The sequence below is a fragment of the Anas platyrhynchos genome, chromosome 7, assembly GCF_047663525.1.
Source record: "Anas platyrhynchos isolate ZD024472 breed Pekin duck chromosome 7, IASCAAS_PekinDuck_T2T, whole genome shotgun sequence".
NCBI lineage: Eukaryota > Metazoa > Chordata > Aves > Anseriformes > Anatidae > Anas > Anas platyrhynchos.
Genome location: NC_092593.1, coordinates 5,446,118 through 5,465,668, shown reverse-complemented (window position 1 = coordinate 5,465,668; position 19,551 = coordinate 5,446,118). Strand labels below are relative to the sequence as shown.

General features: G+C 41.3%; 1 protein-coding gene across 1 annotated transcript in view; it reads right to left on the bottom strand.

The window, feature by feature from the left end:
- The window catches only part of LRP1B (LDL receptor related protein 1B), a 669,075-nt gene that overhangs the window by 603,384 nt on the left and 46,140 nt on the right, over nt 1-19,551 (bottom strand). The window lies entirely within an intron of this gene.

Below are 19,551 nucleotides of genomic sequence, written 5' to 3'. Positions count from 1 at the left end.
GGTAATCATGTGCCTACCCCGCACAAAGAGACACAACTGGATCTTTGTAGGAAGTCGTTTGCGCAGCCATGTATAACCAATAGGTATCAACATAAATATAGAAGTTGTTCCGCTCTGGAGTGTTCTCAATTACAAGGAAAGTCAATATTGAGCATTTCCAATGCAGAACGGTGGGACTCAGTCCCACAGTCACTATGCAGTGTTTCCCCTGTGTAAGGTTAGAAAAAAACAACAGTCAGTCCCATCTTTGAGAAAGTCTATGCTTTTCCAGGCCAAGACCGTACTGTTTTTGTGCAACTGGGACTCTCCTGCATGTGACAGACCTGATCTTGAATGCAAGTGCTGCTTCAGTCCTGCAACTTTTAGGTATAGTACCTGCCACAACATGGGCAAAACATGGCATTTAAGCAGCTTCATTTCCATTTCCATACCATTTAAGGATATCACCGATTTCTGCTCACTTTTGGAGAGAAAAAAAAAAAAAAGGAAGAAAGAAGGCTGCCATCATAGCACAACGTGTGTTCTTTTTGGCAAAAGCCCTTTGTGCCTCTGGCTGAAGCAGCATGAGCATGCGTGTGCGCTCAGGCAACCTGCTTGCTCCCGGAGCACTGGCAGTCATGGGCATGGAGATGTCCATGTGGAGATGGATCGTCCCCATCACCACAGGCATGGAGAAACCATCTCTTCCTTTCTACCAAGTGACTTTGAACAGAGTTACAAATGAGCCCTACAGATGAAAAAAATCAGACTGATAGTTAAGTCTCTTAGTGGGCAGATGAGAAAGGCTTATAAAATTTGCTCATACCACTGTTTATTGTAACATAAATTATCACAATGATTTTTTTTTCCAAATAAATACATATTAAACATCACAAAGCATGAAGAGATAATATGCATATTTGAAAAATAGACTTTGCCAGCAAATACTCCCCACCATATTTCCAGTAAATACAATTTGCAATCCCTATTATTACTGTGAGATTCAGGGGTCTCTCTTTTGGCTACTGTGATATTTTAAGTGTGATTAACATAAACGATCATTGCTCACATGCACTGACAAGACACCAGCTCCCTGTTGTTTCATAAGAGCTCTTCTATCTGTATTATTTAATACTTTCGGATACTTTCATAGATGACTAGAAATTATTGCATTCTTGTAATGATGGATAGAAGTAATCTATGATTGACTAGGAATTACAGAACTATTGATTAAATCAGGTTACTGAAATCCCATGATTCATTTTCTTCATGGTATGCAGAAAATAATTTATCAGTCTCACAATCTTGTCGTTTTAATATCTGTGGTGTAATTTAACTTTCATTGTTAGCAGGAATCTTCAAGAGCAGTTTATGACCTTGGCTAGCTATGGCTAGAAATAAAACCACTTAATGATAATAAAAGTAAATTTGTTAGAATTTACATACTTCTAAAAATGGATTATATGCTATAATATATGCATACAATATATGCTGAAAACAATTAAGTAACATAGGGAGAAGAAAGGGGTATAAAAGAGAAAAGACTTTCAATTAAAAGAAAAAAAAATGAAGGTAAAATTTAGCTTCTTAAAGATATGGGAGGTAGAGTGGGAATCCATAACTTCCTCGTGACATTTTTTTTCCTGATGCTTCTATTAATAAGGAATAGGGACCCAGAGGGAATGAGACAGAGCTGTTTTACTGAAAATTCAAAAGTCTTCAGGATAAACCCAACAGCAACAATACCAGCACTTCCACTTGCTTTAGCAGATGCTCGTGAGTTTTTTGAACTGCTGAAATGAGCATACCTTTTACTACCATTTTTAAATGTAATTTCATTGGCAGCAAGTAAGACTTAACAGAGTAATTTTTATAAAAACGTGATGCATTTGCTTAAAATACAAAACTTTTTCATGACAAGCAGTTTGTCATACTTTTGGCAAGGTTATACAGGATTGCCTTTTTATTTTTGGCTGTTACAGAGGCTAATGGCATACTAAAAATCTTCTTTCATGTACAAATTAATTGTGTCCTTTTGCAATTCATATTAGCCTGCCTTACTCTCCATTCGGAGGCTTTTAAAAGGTTTATATGGAACCAATGGATGTTCTCATTTATTGTGCACACCACTTCAATTACCCACTTTCCACAAGTTGAAAGCAGAAAGACTGCATACAGCCCATTGTCAACATGCAGTAATTTGGCAGAAAAAATAAAATAAAATAAAATGAAGTTCTCTTCAAAATAATAAAAAAAATAAAATAATAATAATAAAAAAAGAAACTTTCAGAAAGCTTGGGGGATTGTTGGCAAATTATTTTTATATTTAGTGACTACAAAGAAGCGTGTGCTTCCTAATGATGAACTGCATGCTAGCAATTTGCAAAGCGCTGGGTTTCACTCCTGTTTCTGAGAAAAATACCTGGTACACCCTACTCTCATTGTACACCCTACCCTCACCACTACCTGAAGACCATCAGCGTTCTTTCCGCACCCTGATTTTGCAGGTGTGCAAAGACTTTCTTTTACATGCCAAAGAGACCATTGCAAGTAGGAGTGCTGGGCTCAGAACTGGACACTGCATGGACAAAAGTTGGAGCCTGGAGCACAGATGGGAACACCAAGCTCACGTTCTCCTCATGCACCAGCTGGGCCTGCAGAGCTGTTTGCTGCAAGCACGGGATTGCCCCAGGAGCCTACAGTCAATGGAATGGGACAACAAATGGGTTTATCACCACAGGCCACTCTGAAATTCAGCTAATATGCCTCAACTTACAAGCTGCAAGGCCTACAGTGCTGCAGAAGCACACGGTGCTCAGCCTGACACAGTGCCTGGCTTCCCTCCAGCAATGCCAAGCACCAGATCCTGATCAAACTACCCCTGCATTGATGCTGGTCCATGAAATGCTCTGCCTTCGTCAGCACAGTGAGAAAAGCTAACAAGAAAAAAATCTATACTCAAAAGGCATTTGTTCTGCTTGCATTCAAAACACGATTTTTTTTCAGTCACGTACGGACTACAGTTAAAAGAAAATTTGGCCATATTTTTTCCGTTCTTTCCCAGATATCCCATCAATGCTTTAAAACTACTATTAATTTTTCAGCCTTTGGTTAAAACCTTTTGATCTGCCCCACAATACCAGCTGGAGTCAGCTGCAGAGAAGTGAGCTGCCCTCCTTCCAGCCTCCGCTGCTGCAGATTTACCAACGGGGAATTTGGGTAACCGGTTCCTATGGGAAGAAGGAGCTTGTGCTGACCAACAAGGGGAATTACGTGTCAGAGGTGAGATCCCAAGGTGCAGATAAACGTGATTCAACTGCTGCCTTATTATTATCGGTTTGCACCAGGACCTCTCATCTTCTGCTCCATGGAAATTTCAAAAAAGTCATTCTGTAATCAGAGACTCCATACATCTACATATTACTTCCTTTCCTCGTTTTTCCGTTCCACCCAGAAGTACTTTTTGTACAAGAATGTTGACATTTTTAACGACAGAAAAAAATAATTTTCTGTTTCTTTCCCTCTTAGCATGTCATGCTTTGTGTCATTTGATAATATACATGACTAGGTTTAATACTCAATCGTTTCCCAAATCCAATTTGACTACCTAACAGGGTTTAATTTACATGATGATACAATTTCTCACACCAGAAAGCATAGTAACCCTTCTTCTTTGGAGGTTAATGGTGATCTAGCTTAAAGCCCAAAAGATAATTACAAGGAATGTGCTTCAGGTGACAAAGTACTTTTGACAATCCCAGGCTGTTGATAGCTTTTTAATTATACTTCTTCCCACCATAGGAAACAGTATGCTTTCTCCTAAATAGTTTGAAGGCATTTCAGCCTTATTTATTTATTTTTCCATAAATTGCTAAGCACTGTAATCAATATTTTAACTGACTGTTACCCCAGGCTCTGCTCTCTTGCTTTCTTTTATTTGGAGGAGAGATTAAATTTTGGGTTAATTTTTTCCCCATATAAAATGAAATACAAAAGAGCATCAAGAGAAGAATACAAACATTTATTGACTTGCTTCTTGTCTTCTGCACCCATTTGATATTTTGTGACATTTAGAAATTGAAACTTTGCAGGATTCTTAGGTGCGAGCTTTGCTAACGGAGAAGGTCAGGCTCTTAAGCAACAAGGCAGTTTATGATTATTAAATACGACCAACTACGAAGAAAAAAAAAAAGGAAAATCTCATGGCTGATTTTGCATATTACTGTATTTTCTGAATACTTTTCTGCTCCTGCTTTGCTCTGGGGATATAAAAAGGCTGTTCTGGTCAAAAGAAGAAAGTAATTGTTCTAAATGAATGTAGTGCACGGCATGAGTAATAACATGCAGGTCTACACTTTTTTCCATTTACTTTATATGCAAGGGTTGATTGTCTTTTATGCCACTGAAATTAGTTTCCAACTAGTATTTATGTGTCTTACAACAAATTGTTTGTCACTTTCTCTGATTAAATGCACTCTTAATAACACCCAGCTTTAAAAGTCTTTGCAATTTGGAGCCCACAGCTCAATCACTGCGCCTGCCCCTCCCAGCACCTTGCGCTTGTCCTTAAATAAATACCTCTATTTAACAGGAAGAGTGAAAAAAAAAAAAAAAAGTGAGACCTGGATAGAAGTGTTTCTCAAAAAAAAAAAATGTCTTAGGATAGAAGCAAAGATGCAGAAAACAGTTTTGATACTTGGAGGCATCAAAAACCATTTATGTAGAAATGAATTAAAAGAGTAACGTCACCTCTTCCCTCAGGCTTTCGCTGAATCTTATCAGTCTCCCTGCATGATATTACTAATATGCATGGAGAAAGCAAAGTCCTTTATAGGGGTGCATAGAGAGTGAACAAAATCAAAACCAAACCAAGTCATTGAATGGTCAGATCTAGGACAACTTCTAGTTCACGTATTTGTTATCCCCATTTCTCATTTATCTCGGACTGAGATGCATTTCCAAACCTCTGAGGAAATGCATCATTTTCAGGCAATAGCAGGAGTTCGTAATTCTGGCCTAAACCAGTTGAATCTGGTCTTATCCTAGTAACCGTCAATCCATGTAATTGATCTCTGGGGTACCCCAAAGCACCTGAACACTGCTGGTGGGTGTCACCTATAGGCGATGCGTTCAGGGCTTTCCCCTGCTGCAGTGCAGCACCTATCTTGGGGCTTTGCATTTACACTGGGGAGCCCTGGCATCAGCAATTACAGGGGGGCTGCTCTGCCAGCAAGGCTGCTGAGGATCAGTGTTAACTTACCCTTCTTTTTTATTTTTCTTTGGTAAATATAGCTCATATTGGCTTAATGAGAGAAACAGAGGCCCCTGTAATATAAAAAAAAATATATATATAAAATAAAATAAAATAAAAGGATATAAGGATATTTACACTCACTCACCTACCCCTTAGCTGGATGATCTGCCTTTATGGTAGGGATCAGCTTGAAGAAGTTACAGGCTGAGTGTGTGCTCTTGCATGCAAAGCAAACAGGAAAGAAGGCTTATTCAGAGCATGAGATTTATAAATAATAATGATTGTTTATAAACAAACAAGCAGCTTAAGGTACCCTCCACTTTTGAAAGTTAGACTGGAATAACCCCCATCTCCCCAACCAACTTCAAGGCATATCTTTGCTAAGGATTTACTGTATATTTACATTCTTGTCATAAATGACCTTTTATTTTATTGTATGATGTTTGCCCTTATTAAAGCCTAGTGACAGTAGACTGTAGTATTTTAAAAGCATGTCATAGTTGAAAAAACTCCACATTTCTATTTCCCAAAGAAAAAGTGGACCTTTGTGTACAATGCTATTGATATTTTAAAAGATGTGTTATTGCCTAAAGTATGGTTATATGGAAATGCATTATCTCTGACACTACATTTTAATCTGAAAATAATAAAAACCTCTGTAAATATGTTGCAGCTATATTGAGTTAATACAGTGAGAGCCCTGCTACTTGCTGTGGAAAACTACTATGATTGCTGGTAGAAATTAAAGTGGTCTTATTCTGTCTGATTTATTTGAAGTTTCAAGGACAGACTGAAATAGCAAACTGCATCTTAGGTTTGCACTCATTTTTTTCCCAGTATAGGTGTATATAGGTTAATAGATAGAGCAATTGGGACTGAAATACATTATGTAAGTTAAAAAGTACTGAGCAGGGTGGTTTTATTCAGGGCTTCAATAAAAGTTGCTGTACAGACAGTAGATGCTGGAATTCAGGCTTCCCTCCTGAATCTGTAGAGTAGCAGTGCCTCTGCACCAAGGAAGGCTTCAATAATTAGTTTACAGTAATCTGCAATAACTGGAATAAATGAGATCAAGTTTATGCCAGGAAATTGAATCACTTTTTTTTTTTTGTCTTCCTAGGCAGCCTCTGGATAGAATCATAGAATCATAGAATATCCTAAGTTGGAAGGGACCCTTAAGGATCATCAAGTCCAACTCTTGACACCGCACAGGTCTACCCAAGTTCAGACCATGTGACTAAGTGCACAGTCCAATCTCTTCTTAAATTCAGTCAGGCTCGGTGCAGTGACCACTTCCCTGGGGAGCCTGTTCCAATGTGCAACCACTCTCTCTGTGAAGAACCCTTTCCTGATGTCCAGCCTAAACTTCCCCTGCCTCAGCTTAACTCCATTCCCGCGGGTCCTGTCGCTGGTGTTAATGGAGAAAAGGTCTCCTGCCTCTCGACACCCCCTTACGAGGAAGTTGTAGACTGCGATGAGGTCTCCCCTCAGCCTCCTCTTCTCCAGGCTGAACAGGCCCAGTGCCCTCAGCCGTTCCTCGTACATCTTCCCCTCCAGGCCTTTCACCATCTTCGTAGCCCTCCTCTGGACACTCTCCAACAGTTTCATGTCCTTTTTATACTGTGGTGCCCAGAACTGCACACAGTACTCGAGGTGAGGCCGCACCAGCGCAGAGTAGAGCGGGACAATCACCTCCCTCGACCTACTAGCGATGCCGTGCTTGATGCACCCCAGGACACGGTTGGCCCTCCTGGCTGCCAGGGCACACTGCCGGCTCATATTCAACTTGTTGTCTACCACGACCCCCAGATCCCTCTCTTCTAGGCTGCTCTCCAGCGTCTCATCGCCCAGTCTGTACGTGCAGCCAGGGTTTCCCCGTCCCAGGTGCAGGACCCGGCACTTGCTCTTATTGAACTTCATGCGGTTGGCGATCGCCCAGCTCTCCAACCTATCCAGATCCCTCTGCAAGGCCTTTCCACCCTCATTCGAGTCCACAACTCCTCCAAGTTTGGTGTCATCAGCAAACTTGCTCAAAATGCCTTCTATTCCTACATCCAGATCGTTTATAAAAATATTGAAAAGTACCGGCCCTAAAATGGAGCCTTGAGGGACCCCACTGGTGACCGCCCGCCAGCCTGACGCAGCCCCATTCACCATAACCCTTTGGGCCCTGCCCGTTAGCCAATTGCTCACCCATCGTATGATGTTTTTATTTAGCTGTATGGTGGACATTTTGTCCAGTAGGATCCTATGGGAAACCGTGTCAAAAGCCTTGCTGAAGTCCAAAAAAATCACATCAGCTGGTTTCCCTTGGTCTACCATACGGGTGATCTTATCATAAAAGGAAATCAGGTTAGTTAGGCAGGACCTACCCTTCACAAACCCATGCTGGCTGGGACCAATGACTGCTTTGTCCCCCAGGTGCGCCTCAATACGTTCGAGAACCATCTTCTCCATGATTTTACCAGGCACTGACGTGAGACTGACAGGCCTGTAATTGCTAGGGTCTTCTTTCTGACCCTTCTTGAAAATCGGCACAACATTTGCCAGCTTCCAGTCTACCGGGACCTCTCCAGACTCCCAGGATCGTTGAAAAATAATTGAGAGAGGTTCCGCGATGACGTCCGCCAGCTCCTTCAGCACCCGGGGATGAATCCCATCCGGACCCATGGACTTGTAGGGATCCAGGTGGAGTAGCAGATCCCGCACACGTTCAGGGTCGGTTGGGAGTTTGTCGTCCCCACCGTCCCGGTCCTCCAGCTCGGGGCACCCTGGGTCCCGAAGCCCATCATCGGCATTGAAGACAGAGGCAAAGAAGGCGTTAAGCGTCTCTGCTTTGCCTATGTCATCGTCTGTGAGAAGACCTTCCCTGTCAAGGAGCGGCCCTATGTATTCTTTAGTTCTCCTTTTTCCATTCACATATCTAAAGAAACCCTTTTTATTTTCTCTCACAGACACAGCCAGCTTCAACTCTAGGTGTGCTGTAGCCACACGAATTTCCTTCCTACAGACACGAGCAGCATCCCTGTATTCTTTCCATGTCACCTGGCCCTCCTTCCAGTAGCGAAACACTCTCTGTTTCCGCCTAATCTCCATAAGAATGTTCCTGGTCAGCCACGACGGCCTCCTGCCCCGCCTGCCTGACTTGCGATATTTAGGAATTGCCTGATCTTGTGCTTCTAGGAGGCATCGCTTAAAGAGTGACCAGCACTGGTGGACATCAAGGCCTTCAAGAGCAGCTTCCCAGGGGACCTTGCTGACTAGTTCCCCGAGCAGCCTGAAGTCCGCCTTCCCCATATCTAGGGATGAGGTTTTGGTGGCACTTTTCCTTCTGTCACCGTAAATTTTGAACTCAACCACTTCATGGTCGCTATGACCGAGGCGGCCACCAATCACCACATCTCCCACCAGACCCTCTCTGTTTTCTAGCAACAGGTCTAGGAGGGCACCTTTCCTAGTTGGCTCCGTTAGCACCTGCACCAAAAAGTTATCATCTAGGTGCTTCATGAACCTCCTGGACTTGCTTGTGTCAGCCGTGTGGCACTCCCAGTTAACGTCTGGCAAGTTGAAGTCCCCCATAAGGACAAGGGGAGTTAATCTCGAGGCCTCTCTTAGTTCTGTAAAGAATAAGTTATCGGCGCTATCGTCCTGGCCAGGCGGTCTGTAATAGACTCCCACAACGACATCCCCTTTATTCGTTCGTCCCTTGATCCTTACCCAGAGGCTCTCAACTTTGCCATCGCCGACCTGAAGTTCCACACAGTCCAGCCCCTGCTTCACATACATCGCCACCCCACCACCTCGCCTACCCTGCCTGTCCCTCCTGAAGAGCCTGTAACCGTCTATCGCAACACCCCAGTCACAGGACTCATCCCACCAGGTTTCGCTTATGCCGATGATGTCGTAGTTGCGGGACTGGGCCAGGACTTCTAGCTCATCCATTTTATTCCTCATACTGCGTGCGTTTGTGTAGAAGCATTTCAGGTGCGTCTCCTTACACTCAGCACCTTGTGGATCGAACCGAAGGACCTCACTGGCACACAGCCCCTCTGATTGTAGCGTACCATCCCTTAGGTCTTCACCGGCGTGCCTGGTTTTAGCCCCTTCCCCCTTCGACTCTAGTTTAAAGCCCTATCTATCAGCCCTGCCAACTCCTGACCCAAGATCCTTACCCCTCTCCGAGAGAGGCCCATCCCATCCGGTGCCATCAGGCCCGGTGTAGCATAGACCTTCCCGTGATCAAAGAACCCAAAGTTGTGCCGGTCACACCAGTCACGAAGCTGGATCCTCCAGCAAGCTGCCTTATCGTTAGTGAATCTCAACAAACTGTGAATTTCAGGAGTTATAAGCTTTTTTTTTTTTTTTTCTTAATCAATCTGATATATCAAACATTGAGTCAGAACTGTAAGCATTTTTTTTTAACATCCTTCCAGTTCTTCCTTTTCTCTGCCCTTCCTCTAGATATTGTTTCCCTTCATATGCCACACTGTCAATCACTTTGATATGGTCATCAAAGACATTATATCTGATTTACTTCCCTGCAACAGTTTATTTTCTACACAGGTCAACACTTCCACATTTATTTTTGCCTGTCACATTATCATCATGTTTTCACATAACTTAATGACAATACATTCAGTGTATGATTTCGCTGCATCAAAAATCCATCCTGAAGCAGTCTTCAGATGTAATGGCTTTCAGCGTCACTTCTGGCACCAGATAGCTGTGAAAGCTGCACTCTGCACAGGCTGTTTTCATTCTCAGTAGCTGTATAGTTATTTTCATTGCCTACGAAGCTACATAAATAGTCTGGGTCAAAGTATGATGCAGTGAATTGTATGAATGATATAGATTTCCAGCTGCATTACTGATTTCATTTTAGGTATTTGTATAGCTGCTTTGAATTACTTATGCACACAGAAAAACTTGCATTTTCTGAGCTGTGCTTGCTAAAAAATCCCTAAGATCCAGCCGTTTTCTGGAGGCCCTACTGCAGGCCATACACCTCCCCCAGGGACCAGCACTTCCTCCAGGTGCTTGGGGCTCCTCAAGCTTTGCTTCCTAGAGGTTCTGGCAAGGCACCACGTGAGCTGAGAGCTGTGCCAGTTATTATAGAGACCATAGGACATCACTAGTCTTATTAAAAACAAACCAGCATGTTTTGAGGCTGGCCAAACAGAGAATGTCATGAGAAAGCAAGTGTTTTGTGCTGAAGGAGCATAACCCCTCTCACCTACCATGTGAGTAATAAGAGGCAGCTGTGCAAACTTTAATAAAGGCGGATTCGTGTTTTCATTCCCAGTTCTAAAGTAAAGATTGCATTTGTTGAGCCATGCTCTTTCTGCCTGCACGGATCCGTGTTTCAATCCGATCACCCCCTTTTTTCCTCTGCCATATGCACAATGATGCCATGACAGCTGAGGGGACAGCGGGCTGACACGTTTGCTGCTCTGAAGGATGGCCTCCTGTCATCTCAGCTGTGAGGGGACAGCCACAGCCTGACATGGGCTAACGAACACAGAGGGACACGTTCTGTCCTTCCCTAGCGAAAAGTTGCAATAATGCCTTTTTCTTCTTTATGCCACAAGGCAATATTAGAGCAGCAAGTAACACCTCACCTGCCTGTCTCATTAAGGCATTCAACATCTGTATTTTACAGAACTGAAGAGTTTAGTAAAGCCAAAGCAGCAGGAGAAATTCCAGGCTGTTCTTTAGCACCGGAGAAATGTATAGGAGAAATATGTCAAAAGGCAATTTTAAATAAAGCTACCCAAAGACACAAAACAAAACACGCAACGCCCAACCATTCAAATGGCAAATGTAAACGCAAGCTTGTTTTCAAGGGTACACTTTCTGGAGCTATTAAAGCTAGGAAAAGGTCATTTGTCAAGGCAGTATCCAGTGGTACATCTTGTCCTTCTAATAAGAAGGATTTCTTTTCTCCCATGACAGCGAAAGACAAACAGAAGTACTGAGCTAAAATTTCTCAATTTGACAGTAACTATGACTTTTATGGGTGCTCTAACAATATGATCTATACACTTGTAGTAGCTAGAAAAGATTTTGTAATTCATTTGGTACTGCAGAAGGTCATCCCTTCCCACTCAGAGCAGGTCCGATATGTCCTTACACGTACATTATTATAACTTAGTGCATTTCTATACATATACTGCTAATTGTTACATATGTATATTGTATACATAATAGGATATGTTGCCACTGTTAATGATTTATCATGTGTAATTTCACATGAACACAAACCACAATTGTTTTGTGACAGGAGGGGTTGAAAGGATAATAGAAATTAAAACCCTATATTGCTTGATAAAGCACACAATTGATTCCCTCCTCAAGTAGAGGAAGGATGTGAAATGTCAAGTTAGATGTACAATTTCTTATACTTCTGGTTTTTAAATTAAGTAGCAATTCAGCCCTAGCTCTAAATGCTATGACTGCAGATGTCTGACATGACTGATGATTTCTCTTCTTCTTGATCAAAAAATATTTAATTTACATAGCATAGTCAGTAAAATGTTAGAAATATATAATGCTGGCAGTGCTTTATTAACTTCCTTGTCTTTCTGCATAGTGTGGGGGAGAGAACACAATATTATTTGGATTCAGCACAGTCTAACTTTAGTCAAACCAGATACAAAGCACATAACTAATACGCTGCATAACACAGATACTCCAAGATGTCTTTTTGTTCCACTTCTGGATGACACCTATGTATTCAAAACATGCATAAATCAATGTTTTGAACAAAACGTTACGTTGGCCCAATTACTCTTTTAAATTAGGCTCATCCTTGTTGCATTACATCATCTTGCTAAAAAACAAAGTAAACCATTCAACAAAAATAATTTCAAATTGAAATCCAGAAACATTCCCAAAAATGACTGAATGGGATTTCAGCATTGCCACACAAAAACTTTCCAGGATCTCCCTCCGAAATAACCTGACTCGGTATAGCTCAGGCAGACCATGTGAAATTAGCAGAGATGGTGGCAACTGGATACCGTGAAGGTTATTTGGCTGCTTCACTGCAAAATCCCTGGTGGACTGGGATGTGGATGTTGCCCTGGCACTTCTGCATCTCCCTGTGCAGTTGGATGATCCATTTATGGAGCTGCAGTGCTGGCTCTCAGCACTGGTGTTCACTCACTTACTTTTTCCTGGGCACGGCAAAACCACTTCAAGTATAGCGTGTCCTACCTGCTGCAGCGCGACTTCCAGCTGTTATTTCTAAAAGAAGACTACATTAGCTTTTTATATGGAACACATGACAACTCCTCCAGGCTGCAAATAGCCTCCTAAACCTCGTTCTGTAGTTACTGGTGTGTTAACAATGAGCAAGCAGCTCTCCTGAAGTCTTGCTGAGGCTGCTCAAGAGGCCTGAATCGAGCAGGGTAAGTCCCCACAAGTCCTACTAATGGCATCTCACATGGCCTTCTGACAACCTCTCCTACCAGTAACAGGTTTTCCTACGGAAAACTGAGAAAAAGAGTGCGATCATGGAACTGAACTCCCCACCTTTATTGGTGAGACTGGGAAAGCTTGCGAGTGGCCAGGTTCAGAAGGAGGGCTCTCAAACCTGAGCTCTGCTGTGCAGGCCCAGTCCAATGGCTGAGCCCACGTAGCAGCTCCCCAAAAATGGTTGACCCTGAGCTCTGCCAGTACACAGGGCAATGGCTGTTGGAGAAATAAATTCAACCTTTCTACTCCTAGTATCTAGGAGAAACTGCTTTTGGAGTCCTCTTCAGCAGTGGAGTTAAATTAAATACAATTAATCATATCAATATTTGGGATATGGAGCTTAATTTTCTTTGATTCTTAATCCTTTTTTGTTGTTGTTGCCTTATTTTCTTTCCAGCACTTTTGTGGATTATAAATCCTTTTTCACTTAAATGCTACTATAAACATACACTGTACTTTACAGACAAAGCATTACCAGATAATTTAAAATCTGAAAATCCAGGACCACAGTCATGCAGCTTGCTCCAGAGGCAAAGACCCCTTAACCTGCACCAACCACAAGGAATTTCTGTAGGAATGTGGCTATGGTGGACTACTATGAAATGAGCCTCAAGTACTGCAGGGTACATCACTGCCATAAGAGTATGAAAAGGCAGTAACCAAATAAAGGGGTGAAGTAAAATAGTCAAGGGTATTGCAGCAAACCCTGGAAATCATGGGAAGATACTTGCAGATGTAGCATTTTAGACGGTAATTAGGAAGAGGAGAGGACGAGAGCAATATATTCTTCAATGTGTAAATTGCTTTCTATGAGGTACATTGAAGTGCCTTGCTATTATTACATTAAATTACAAAGCTATAGTGGGGCAATTACCAAAAAGTTTTAAGAAAACTCACAGATGTCTTCCATCCTGACACTTTGGTCACCTCCGCCTAGTAGCAACCAACCTCAGTGCACCTGGACAGCCCTTCAAAAGCTGTAGCACCTGGAAGTCATTTTAAGGTTTATACTGCTGCTGTTTGTTGATTAGTTTAATGTGAAAAATGTCTGTGTCCTCAGGCCTTTGGCATTACAAATAGCTACTTGATGTAGTTCAGAAGGACTACTTTTTTGACCATTACTTGCAAAATATTGATGGGCAATCTGTCTGTGTAAAAACAGAAATGTACAAAGAGAAAGCCTTTTTTAACATGAGCTAGGAAAAATCATGTTGCAAACATTGTGATTTGGTACAGAGTCCATGCATTAAGAAAATTTTCTAAAACAGCCAATTAGAACATTATTCATACTACAGGTACTTCAGTGAAAAGCAAACTAACGTCTTAGGGACATGGCTTAGTGGGTGACATTGGTGGTAGGGGATGGTTGGACCAGATGGTCTTGGAGGTCTTTTCCAACCATAATGCTTCTGTGATTCTGTGATTGATCTTGATTTTTTTAACACAGTCCTAACAATTAGCAAAGGCAATAGATGACCATAATTCTAGGTAAATTTCAAGTTTGGAAAAACTTTGTCTTCATTCAATTAAATAACAATTTTTTACACTATACATACCAGACTGGGATTTTTAGATTATGAAAGTCACAGATATCACAACACGCAGAACCAGAATTTGCTCTGTGTTTTAACCATTTTCAGCCCATTATTAAAAGTACCATAACCGTTTTGTACTGTGACTAATCCCTTCCTTCAAAACATACAAATTTCACAAGATTCCTCACTGCTGTTTGCTTTTATTTTTCCATATTTTGTTTTGCTTACTCCTTTGAAAAAAAGCACTAACATGATTTCCAAAGTGTAAATAGAGGGACGTACACAACTGCGGGTGCATGGTGTGGTGAGGCAGGTGAGATAGCTTCTTTTTAAAATTAGCATAAAAATAAAAAGAGTGGAACTCAACCACAGATATAATGGAGAAAGCGACAAGAAAGAAGCAATAACCATTAACATTCAGGGCTTGGAAGGAACAATACGAAATTTTCTTCTCACTTCACACTCCCTCCCAAGACTCACAAAGAACCTTTGGCATAACACCGCAAATTAAGTCTGTTAACAAGTATATATCTTCGCTTTTCTTTCTAATTAAATGGAAAAAGATTTCCTTAGGAAGCAAAGAGCACAGAAATGCAAATGGAAAGCACTGACAAATAAAGCTAATGCCCTGTTTCCACAAACATCAAAGAGCCCCTTAAGTGACATTTTGTACACTATTGAGATTTTGTGCTGGTTATATCAGTTTATTACTGTTTCTTGCTCTGTTTTAGGTACAACTCTGCCTCTGTCTATAAAGAAAAGCAAAAGTCCACAGACCTAAATTGTAACCAACCTAGCTCAGCCATTCACCAGACTTCTGATGTGCTGCCAGTAGAGGTTTACAATTAGTGAAATAATTGTATACTTTGTGGGTTTATATATCTACTTATTTGTTTTCAGAATGAATATTATATCCCTCATTTACAGTAGTATTCATTCCTACAGGCACTTAACTTGTATTTTTGCACTACTAGTAGAACTTTTCCATCAATTTCAGATTTCAACTCTGAATTTGGCAACTTCTATCTGCAAGAAAAAAAATCTCTTAAAAGCTGACTACATCATGTCACTGCGACCTACTCGTTAGAAAGTACCTTTTTTTATAGTTACACGTTAAATAATGGAATTTTAAAACTCCACATTCAACTTCAAAGTACAATTTCAATTATATCATCCACTTTGAGATTCTTTATCATTTTGTTAACAGCCACTGTCATATTTGATCTCCATCCTATACACAAGCAAGACTGACTATAGCTTTTCAGCCTTCATTGCATTCTGCTGTATATGCAGAGCACTGCAAGCCCAGCATACTAATAATCACCTTTGATTGACAGTTCTTTAAATTAATGGCATTTGGACAACAGCAGCAAAGATGATCAAGTTTAAAAACAACATAAAAGTTAACTGGCAGAAAGTTCAGCCTGCTGTAAAAACCCGTAAGTGCCCCGTAATGACCAATATAAGGTTCTCTGCTTCTGCTGGTATTGGAGCTAACTAGCATGTTAATTTATAGACCATTTTGCTGCCCAATATTTTGGCCAAGCTCTGTCTCTTTATGGTTTTCCTTCCATGACGTCTTTTATTTAGTATTTAATAAAATGTCTGTAATGTTTGACAATCAGGGGCCACTGGAAACTTCTCTGCTCCCACAAGAAACTTCCTCAGGAACATCACCTTTGACACAATGGTAGAGAAGAAAGAGTAGAGCAAAACTTGAGCAGACCACCACTACAGGAGATAAGCCAACAGTCTTATTACTACTGACAGTGCAGGGTCTGCAGCACGCAGACGAGTAGGTATAATACCTTAGCTCCACTGGGAGAGCTGAATTTATGAGACAGCATTCAGCACCCTCCCTTTTAGATAGGCTTCTGTTCTACACAGAAAACAGCTGAACACCCAAGAGCCTCAACTCTAGCACCTCTGTGGTGCTCCATGAGATGCACAGCTCATCACACTGCTGTTAGTGTCTGGATAATGAGCACACTACAAGAAACAGCTCACACAGGAAGCTTGGAGAGGAATTAGGTTTTCTTCATGCCCTTTGGACGGATGGAGAGGAACAGCCTGTACTTTTTAAAACTTTGTTTTTATCTAGATCATATCTACTCCTAACTAATTCAGCCTTCAGAATTTCATATGCAACTTAAGCTCTGCAAGGTCACTATTTCCTAAAGGGATTTTAATTTTTAAAGTATTACAGATGGTTATTCAGCTCAGACCTGTGAGTTCATAAACAATTTTTGAAATATCTGGTTTACAGTTGTATTCTAATTGTAGCAAGATGAAAGAAGAACAGGCCTGACTTTTTTTCTAGCTTCAGGCACATTTTTTTCCTTTCAGCTATACATTTCAGCCTATTAAAAAGCCTCTGAAAGGTAAGAAAGCTAACATAAATATGATTTTCTTCCTACAATTAAAGCAGCAAGTCTTTCTACTTGCTGCCAGTCGTGTCATACTAAAGTTTACAGGTGTTGCGAAAATCTAACATCTCTCTCTGTTTTCCTTGACACCATCAGGCACCTGGATTCATTTCTTAATTGGAAATGCTTTCAGCTGAAGAGTCAGCACGTAGGTGTGTGTGGTGGTAAAGAGCATTAGCATTGCACCACTCCGGGAGAAGCTCGCAGCTGCACTTACTTGGGTTACGCTCAACATCTCTTCCATTTTTATCATATTTGAAAGTAATGCTGACCGGGAGATAAATGATCAAAGAATGAATCCATTAAAACATGCTAATTGTATCTACATTTATTCAGTTTTGTAATATTTTTATTATTTTTGCTGAACTGGTAATATCTTAATTAACTGGGAACATTTACAAAGCTCTCGGTGGGCTCCGCTCGCCCTAACAGGAATGCTATTAGTCACTTACTGCTCACCAGGGATGACATCCAGCCAGCTGAGGCACAACTCCCCACTAAAGAGATCTGACCACGGTGATTTACAGCCTTTAATAATAAATAATCTTTTACTACTTTTACTTTTCTTGGCCAACGTCAACCAAATCCTTACATGTGACATCATTTAATTTCCATTAGATGGAAATGTGCTATCCTTTTGCCAACAGGCCTTGCAGGTCTATCTCCTGTTTGGCATGGAGACACAGAATTGGGTGTTTTCATAGTGAAACCTGAATTTTTCCTTGAGAAATGTTGTGCTCAGTAATTATGGCAATTTCTTTTAATGTTAATCCAGAACTCTGTATTTTTAACTGCATTTCATCCATGTAGTACTGTACATGTTAAAAATACATGCATAGGAAGGGTTTATTCTGTCAGCACTTTCTACAGTGAGTCACCAGCTTCACAGTTGCAGTTCTGAAATAATATTTTTAAGCTCCGTTTTTTCCAGCTGTGTCCAAGCAGACCACTGGTTCCTGTGCTGAAATCCCTTCACTTTAATGGGCACCATGGACTTACTCCCATCAGGGACAGACTGCAGAATAAAGTCTCAGTCTGGCTGCCTTTTGTATGTGTCAAGCTCTCAGGGAGTTGTAGAGTGAAAATTGAGAGAAGTAGAAAAATGACATTGTCGACACCCCAGACAGACATAACACATGAAAGCATGTTTGGAGTACTGCAAAAATGCAATTAATTAATTGGATTTGAGGTTGATGTCTCTTAAAATAGCCACAGCATCTCCTTCTCTACCAAAAGCAAGTCGCTGTCCTGATTCCCTTTCCAGCAAACTCCCTTCCTTGCTACGATGAACAAGTTGGAGGCAGAGACTGTGTTTGCCACACTGTCTTCTTCCTGCAGAGGATGAAATACTTTACACAATAAAAGTCAATGAGCCTGCGTAACATGAGGCCAATTCCAGTGCTGTCTCGGAGGGATTTATGATTGACTGAAGCAATCGGAGATGCTGATGGCATAAACTTATACAGTCCACTAGGAATATTTACTCTCCATTTCATATCTGCCACAAAAGCCTTAAACCTGTTTGCTGAATGTCACTGTTTCAGTTCATCAACACCCAACACAATGATCAAACTTTATTCAGCAGGGACCTGGTATTTCCTCTGCTTTTCCTCTGCTGAGCAGCATGGGTTAATAAACTGAAATGACTCATGACATCCTTTTAATGAATAATAATCTCTTTGCTTTTTAACATTTAAGTTTCAAAACTGAGCACAATTATTTAAATAAATCGATATTCTCTTGGAGGCTTAATATTTGCAACCAGGTTAAAATATTCCTTACTTTTCTGTTTTCTTCCAGACCAAATTTATTAGAAACCATCTAAAGCAGACTGTTTTGACAGCTGCCTTCTTAAAAAATAAGTGTTCTTTCTCTGTTTCTACAATTAAAAGGAAAAATAAAACATATATTTAGATTCCAAATAAACCAAATAAAATCACCAAGACATCTCCTGGTCATTGGGAGGTTCCATGATACCACTACTCAAAAACCAGTATTTTAGAGGATCTGGTTTTACTGCTGAATTTCCAGAGCTTCTTTACTAATTATTTGCATAGATTGTTCTAATGTGAAATTAGTACATGATTCTTGTTGAATGCCTGCTAAGATAGATGAAAGGCTGTCAGGGCCAGAAGGGCTCCTTGTGCCAGATGAAGGCTGCCCTTGGGGGTGCTCTGGCTGTGCATTACTCACCCAACCCCTCTGTCACTCCTTCGCATGCCCTGTCAAAATAACATTCTTATTAACACATATCTTGTTTGCTTGGTCACTGCCATTTGTTTTTGTTTGGAGATTTGTTAGCTGCAAGCACGTCTTGCTGACAACAGCCTCATGGTGCCAGTCCGGTACCTGAATGCCAGAAGAAAGGTGCGGGGTTCACTGCGCAACATCTGCTTCATGCTTCCCTGCTCTGGAAGGGTTCATATCAATACCTGTGCTTGCAGGGCAGATAAATAAGAACAACACTGACTTTCCATTAAAAAAAAAAAAAAGAAAAAAGACTGGTTTATCTCAGTTTAGCAAACATATATGACTCCCTTCATTAACGTGGGCCAATTTAGGCACAGTCACCAGTGCAAAAATATGCTGGAGGCTTCAAGAGAGGCTCCCTTGGGAATATATGCCTGCTTCAAAGCAGTGATAGAAATGCCCAGCAAACAGCTTGGACGTGCTGCCACTTGGCTGCTCTGCTCAGAGGGGATAGATCCAAAGCCACAGCGGCCCAGCACCAGCTAAACTGGCAGCAAATGAGAAGGACGTGCCAGTGCCTCAGCCCTGTCCCCACCGCTCCATGGCGTTGTTCCAGCACACCCCCCAGGGGCCTAAAGGACTTCCATCTCTTAGCAAAAGCAAAATAAGAATAATAATAAGAGGTAATTGC